The sequence below is a fragment of the Phascolarctos cinereus genome, unplaced genomic scaffold (assembly GCF_003287225.1).
Source record: "Phascolarctos cinereus isolate Bilbo 61053 unplaced genomic scaffold, phaCin_HiC Scaffold_2;HRSCAF=192, whole genome shotgun sequence".
NCBI lineage: Eukaryota > Metazoa > Chordata > Mammalia > Diprotodontia > Phascolarctidae > Phascolarctos > Phascolarctos cinereus.
Genome location: NW_027555625.1, coordinates 189,346,852 through 189,354,737, shown reverse-complemented (window position 1 = coordinate 189,354,737; position 7,886 = coordinate 189,346,852).

Genomic DNA, 7,886 nt, shown 5'->3' with positions numbered 1-7,886 from the left:
ATATATACATATATATGTATATATGTTTATTTTTTTTTAAAAAAATCTCATTTGGTCTTCATTATCTTGTGAGTAGATGCTATTAGTATCCTTGTTTTCACAGATAAGGAAAAAGGCTTTTTGAGATCTAGTAACTTGCCCAAGGCGGCACAATTATTAATGTCTAAGGTAGGATTTGAACTCAGGTCACTCAGTCACAATCAATAAACATTTACTAAGCATCTACTATGTGCCACGTACTTTGCTAAGTGTTAGGGAGGTAGCTAGATGGCTCAGTGGACAAAGCACTGGGTCTTGGAGTCAGGAAGACCTGAGTTCAAATGTGAACTCAGACACTCACTAGCTGTGTGACCCTGTTTAAGTCACTTAACCTCTGCTCACTTCAATTCACTGGAGAGGGAAATGGGAAACCATGCCAGTATCTTTGCCAAGGAAAACCCCATAATGATTGCACAACAACCAAACAAATGTATACAAAAAGATAAAGAAGACAGTCCTTACCCTCAAGGAACTCACAGTCTAAGATCTTTCTGACTACAGAAGTTGCACTCTATCTTTTATGCCATCTAGCTTCCTCACCAGGCTACCCTACCTAGCTGCCAATAAAGATTAAAGCGCTAAAGAAATGTAATTGTTCATATTACTTCCAAAGGTGGGAAGGAAGAGAGAGTGCTGGCCCTGGAAGCAGGAAGACTGAGTTCAAATCCTGCCTCAGGCAGTCACTAGCTGTAGAACCCTTGGCAAGTCACTTAACCTCTGTCTGCCTCAGTTTCTTCATTTTCAAAATGGTGATCATCGTAGAACCTATCTCAAAGGGTTGTGGGGATCAAATGAGAATATATCTGTAAAACATTGTGCAAACCTTAAAGCACTATATAAATGCCAGCTATTGATAACTGACATTATGAGGTGTTTTGAGATGTGTAAGTTACAGGCATTGTGGAATTTGTAAAGTAGCCAAGTACAACTATAATTCTTAGACTATATCAAATGCATCTATGTATGGCCACAACAACCAAAAATAATTCATCCAGAAAAGTATGAATAAATATACTTGAAATTATATATATGATAAAAATTTTGATCTTTGTAATAAACATAAATTAGTAGCAATTGGAAGCATTTTCCATTTAAAAAAGATTATAAATGCTACCTTATATTCTGAATTTGAAGTCAAAGAAGATTAAAATACTTGTTCAATACCAAATTAAGCTGAAAGAGCCCTCCCCTAATGCTCTGAGTAAGATTCTTTTTCCTGAAACTTGGTCTGAACCTTTGGACACTGTCAAAGTTGTGGAAGGCTATCACTCAGCCTAAAGCAAAGAATGCCTTTGGCAGCCCAGCTTACACTGATTTCATCAATTCCTTTGGACACAGATCCAAAATTGAGAATTCAGAGGAATGACTGGATTCGTTTTGACCAAGCCTGTTCTCCTTCCAAATCTGTCTGGGTCCATTTTAAGCTGTTGTGAAGCCCTAGAAAATCCCTATTCATAGAACAATGGGGTTGGTTGTCATTTCTCTAATGCCACCAGGTAAAATCTCCACTCTGCTACTGAGCCTCAGTAAAAGGATTTTGCTTAGAAGTCTAGCAATACCTTCAATCACCTTGAATCTGCCTTCTTGCTGACTTACAGAAAATGTTTTTCATAAAACGATGACAGGTTATCAGAGAGAGAGCTGTGGCTCCTGCATATTTTTTCTTGTTTAGCTCATAAATATCAGAAAAAAATCTATAGAGAAAAATCTTATTTCAATAGAACCACACTTGTCTTTGTATGAAATTCTAAATACTAAATTATCTGTGCCAGTGATCTACTTGAAAAGACATGCATTTAATAACCGAAGAAAATATTTTATAAGTTTGATTAAAATTAAAGTTTCAGATTTTTTGAAAAGAAAGGATTTCTTTAAAGTTTAGCATATTTACTAATGGTAATGAAAATTCATTTAAGTTCTGATTTCTTTAAATCATATAAGACCAGCATTTATTGGAACTGCTTTCAGATATTGTTGCTGTTGTTTCTGACTCTTTGTGACTATACTTGGAGTTTTCTTGGCAAAAATACCAGAGTGGTTTGCCATTTCCTTGTCCAGTGCATTTTACAGATGAGGAAACTGAGGCAACTAGGGTTAAGTGACTTTCCTGGGGTCACACACACACAAGAAGCCATATTTAAACTCAGGAAGATGAGTCTTCCTGGCTCCAGGCCTAGCACGCTATCCACTGCACCACCTAGCTGACTATACTTTCAGATAGGGACTGAATTCAAACATATAGAGAAATAAAGCATGGGACATTTTTTTTTTATTCAGGGACTTCTGTGCTCCATCTGTTCACTGCCAGCCTAGAACATATGGCTACCAGAAAAGTGGCCACTAAAGGTTTTATGAAAATGTTCAACAGGCATAATATTTTTCAGTGATTTTATCATGATAGCAAAAAGAATTCTATCCAGATCTTAATAGAAAGTTTTGAATCACTATGCCTAAAAAAATTCATCACCAGGAGGTCAAGTCTGTAGAGTTAAGCATCTCTGAATAAGCCCATTATTATTATTATTTTTATAACATTAAGTGAGGCATCATAGTGTGTCTTGAACCTTAGAGTTACTTGTCTGTAAAATGGGGATAATAATTGTGGTGTAGTGGAAAGAACACTGGATTTGGAGAATGAAGACCTGGATTCCAATCCTTGTTGTATTACTTCCAACCAGTGTGACCTTGGACAAGTGATTTGTCTTCTCTTGGCAATGGTTTCTTTATTTGTAAAATGAGAGGGTCCCTCTCTCACAGGTCCCTTTCAGTCCTAGATGCAACGATTCTAATTCTTGAACTACTACACAAAACAGGACTTTTATAAAGACCAAATGAGATAATGCAATTTAAACTCTATGCAATTGTTAGGCCTTATTATCAATGGAAGAATATGGGATGAATCTGTTTAGAAAGATGGGTATGATTTTCCTTCAAGTCAGTCAGTCAATAAACATTTATTAAACATCTACTATATTTCAGGCACTGTGCTAAATAGCAGTGGTAAAGGACTTTGGAAAATACTGAATGGTTGTTGGCATTGTTTTCCAACATTTCTTCTTTATTCTAATGGGGAAGGGGAGGGGGAAGAGAGAGAGAGACAGACAGATAGATAGAGACAGAGACACAGAGAGACAGAATAAGGTCTATGTTAATCTGACTATTGGTCTTTTATATGGAAAGGAAGCAAACAACTACGGAAAGCCCAAAAAAAACCAAAAACCAAAACAAAAACCACCTCGATTTATAGACAGAAAAAAGTTTTTAAACTTGCCAAAGACTTACAACTTACATTCATTTGTAAGCATTCATTAACATTGTAGGGATAAAGTGAAATATCTCTTCATAGTCTATTTGCTCAAGGCAAGTGAAGTAAGAATATTTCTAATTCATAGCTTAAAACTTCCTTTGGCTGACAGATCAAGTAACATTGATTTGTTCTCTAGCTTTCATTTAAAAAAAAATACATATCCATTATAGGAAGCCCAACATTAGCTGCCAGTGTGAAAATGAGGCCAGAGAGCTTTCTTTCCTGTATTGGTCATCAGACAAGTGAGAAATTTGAGCTATATCTTGTTCACACAATCCATCCACAACACTGGTGCATTTTATTCCATCCTTATCTAAAAGGTACTTCAGTGTATATGATCCCAAACAGAACATAGGCAGTATCTAAAAGACTGTTTTGTGCATAATAAATCCATACTTAACATGTCTTGAATAATTGCTGGACAGCTTTGGTCTTTCTTTTTTTAAAAAATAGTGTATTATTATATAGTAGTATAAAAGATGCTATTGCTAGAAGTGAGTGTATAATGGGAAGTAAATTGAATTAAGATATAAAAGACCTTGAATCTTGTTCTGGCTCTATTTGTAATTACTTCTGGGACCTTGAACAAATCACTCTCTGAGTCTCATTTTCCCCATATTTGAAATGAGGGGTTTGGCTAAAGGACTGTATGTTCACTTTCAACTCTGACATTATGATGATCAATTTGGACAATGTGATATAGTGGAGAGAATACTTTGTTTAGCACTGGGAGGCCTAGGTTCGAATCCTGACTCTGCTACTTATGGGGTACTTGACCTTTGAACTGGGCAGATGATTTAGTATTACAGAATTATCCAACCAGAAAAATTCCATGCATGAGTTAACACATTTGAATTCAACTGGAATCTACACTTCTGGGTCACTTTGTTTTTCTTTCAAATAACCATGATGTCTTAAAAGAGATTAGTACAAAAAAAGTTCAGCAGCCTATCTCCTTAGTGCCCTTAGGCACTGAAATTAAGGGGTAAAGTTTTGTTGCTTTCCAACTATGAAAGAATCCTAGCAAAAAACTTTTAGATGGAGTTGTGCCTAATTTACCTTAAAGAAAAGTTTTAAAAATCAGTTTCAAAAGTCTAGGCAGAAATGAGCAGAACATGTCTCAAGGCCCTTGTGAAATTTTGATTTTGTGTGAGTCATAGGTATTACTGTGAAAAATGTGGCATTAGGAAAAATGACTTTGTCTTCATTTTTTTAAGAGGTGTTAGGAGCAGGCTCTGTAATGTGCTAATATTACTAAAAGTTAAAATTTGTCTTAAGGGAAAATGAAAATGAAAATCATCTTTTTAAGTTTGCTTAATCAATATCATTCAAAACTGTGTCCAAAAGCTTACTTTGTCAGACATACCCAAAGGGTCAACCAAAGCCAAAAGAGATTTTTACAAATTTGCCCCATATAGAAAAAGATACCAGATATCTTTTTCCCTCATTTGAAAGGTAATCAATTAATAAACCAATTAGAAAGCATTTGTTAAACATCTATTATGTGCCAAATCCTGAACAAAACCTTTGAAATAAAAAGGAAGGAAAAAACAAAACAAAACAAACAAACAAAAAACCTTCTGTCTATAAGGACCTCACATTCTCATGGGGTACACAACATTTAAATACAGAGCAGATGCAGGGTAATACAGAGGGAAGGCACTAGCTGTTGAGGGAATCATGAAAGGTTTTTTGACGTAGGTGAGATTTGAGATGAATCTTGAAGGAAGCCAAATTGAGTGATGAAATTGGAATCCAGATTAAAGAGGTTTTAAAAGAGTAAAAGGAGAATAAGTAGAGACATCCAATGCACATGACTTTCTCCAGTTTGGATGAGAAGTAAGGAGATATGGAACAATAGAAAGAGAGTAGATCAAGTAAGGGTTTTTTTTTTAAGGTCAGGGGGACATGGTTATCTGAAGGTAGCAGAAAAAAAGCCAATAAAATGGAAGAGATTAAAGAGAGTGGGGATGATAGTGAGGGCAGTCTGCTAGAAAGATGGGAGAAGACAATATCAAGGGGGGGAAGTAGAAGTTTGCCTTGGGAAGGAGAAGGCCCAGTTGAAATTAGATAACATCAATTTGTAGTGGATACAATCCGTATGTTTTGGTTTCTTCCAGCTCCATTTAGTTATATAAATAGGAGCAAAGGAAGCATACAGTAAGAATAATCCAGAGTTAGGCTTTGGCAAGGACAGATCTACTGATCCAAAGACAAGAGAGTGAAGAATTTAAGAGAAGAGGATAGTGTAGAGTTGTCCTGTTCACCACAGGACTGAGATAGAAAAGAGACGAGAGTGTAGTACATGCAAAGGGGAGGGCCTTAGGAAGAACTAAGAGGTGCAAGTAACAGAGATCATGGTGACAGTAAAGAATAAGGTAAGAGGTCCTAAAACATAGGAAAAGATTGATTATAAAAAATTATATTTCAATGAAGGAAATTTTGAGTTCACGAACATAGAAATAGAACAACTGTATGTGATGGTGATATCAAGAGTATGACTATATATGTAGCTAAGCTAAAGTGGGGGGGTCATGGAAAGTGAGTAAATTAAGGGACTTGAATGTTAGAATGAGAATCAATCAATCTATCTATCTATCTATCTATCTATCTATCTATCTATCTATCTATCTATCTATCTATCTATCATCTACTGAAACTCTCTAGCATAAGGAATTCATGGTTGAAAGAGAAATATTGAACCAAGCACTAAATTATTTCAGGAAAGAAGAGTATTGTGGAGGTTGATAGATAAAGGTCACTAGGATTTTGACTGGATGAAAAATGTAGATAATTTGAAATTTAAAGGAGGAGGGAGTGCTGAGTAGTGATGAAAGAGCTTAGATCTAGCACATAGATTTGGCAATGGAGAGTAAAGAGAATTCCAACTCCTAGTTTGGGTTATGAGTGAAAGTGTAACCAATAATAGAAAGGGTAGCAAGGGAAGGAGTGTCATCCAGAGGAATTCAGATCTCAGTGAGTGCCATAAAACAGAAGTGAGAAAGCAAAAGTTTTAAGATTCAAATAAGTTTAATTATGGAGCAGGTATTCCAGAGGTTACATTGGAAAGGGTGGAATGACTTGGAGTGTGATGTTGAGGAAGTAGGGTTGGGTTGAGATGGATAGGTGCAAGGGTGCAGGTTTTTGGGAATGGAGTTTGTGCATTGGCAAAAGCAGGGGTTCAGAATGTGAAATGGAGAATGTATAAGAACTACTGTGATGAGTGCCTCTGTCCTATCCTCTGGCTGGCTGCTAGGTATGGCAGTTGGAGAAGTCCCTGGCAAGGCCTATTTGGAAGCTTAGAGGTGGGTGTCAAAATCTTGATCATGCTAGATTTCATTTGTATAGTATGCATTCTGAACTTTAGATTGAAGTATACATTATCTTTTGTGGATACTAGCTTATATTTTGTATTCCTGTCTAGATTAATTTTAATATTTTAAATCCATGTATCAATTATAGATTTTGATATAGTTTCCATCATTAAAACTTTTGTTATTTGAATATAAGGCAGTCTAGCATAGTGGAAAGAATATTTGATTTGGAAACTATGCATTCAAATTTCAACTCTGGCACTTACTAGTTGTATGACTGTGGACCAATCACTTGAGCTCCTCTGAGTTTCAGTTTCCTCTTCTGTGATATGGGAATAAGTTTAATTATGGCAATTAAGTTTTTTTAAAAAACTCCCTAAATTAGGGATGCTGTTCCAAAAACTCAACACAAGCTGAATTCTCTACTCTGCTAACTCTGATAAACATCTTTTAGGTTAGAGATTCTTAATGTGGGATCAAAGGAGAAAAACGGTTTCGAACGTGGATGGGAAAAATACATCTTTATTTTTACTATTTAGCATTTCCTTCAAAAATGAATCTTAAGAAACTGCTATTCTGAAGAGTCTATTGACTTTAGCAAATTGACAAAGGAATCCATAATATAAAAAAAAAAGATGGTAAAAAAACCTGTTATTCAACTATTACATTTGAGTTTCCCAACTGAGTCCAGCAGCTAGGATGATTATAGAGGTATTAAGGATGGGAGAAATCTTGGTAACTGTTGCAGAACAGTTACTAGATATTTTTTGTGTCTATATGCATATACCCAGGACTCTGATGCTACTAGTTGTATAGTCACGAGCAAGTCATTTCATCACTTTAACCCTCAGTATCTTTATCCATAAAATGGGAATAACAGTACTTGTACTAGAGATCTCATTTGTGGAGAAGAAAGAGGTTTGCAGATTTTAAAAGCGATATAAAATGTAAGTTGTTCAGTTATCTTTGCTGTAGTTATCATTTGGGAAAAAGGGAAGCTAATTATAAGAGAGACTTGGCCCTTTTAGAATACTTCAGAGTTTTGTAATATTGGAATTCAGTACAATACAAACTTTTTGAGCAACCGATGCATTGTTTATTCATGTAGTCATCCCATAGAGAATGTGGGGAATGTCCTGGGCCCTGACCACTAGTGGTGATAGGTGTTCTGGATGGGGTACTTCCCAAGGAATGTTTGGCCTGTGCTCCAGCCACTTCCAGGAAAA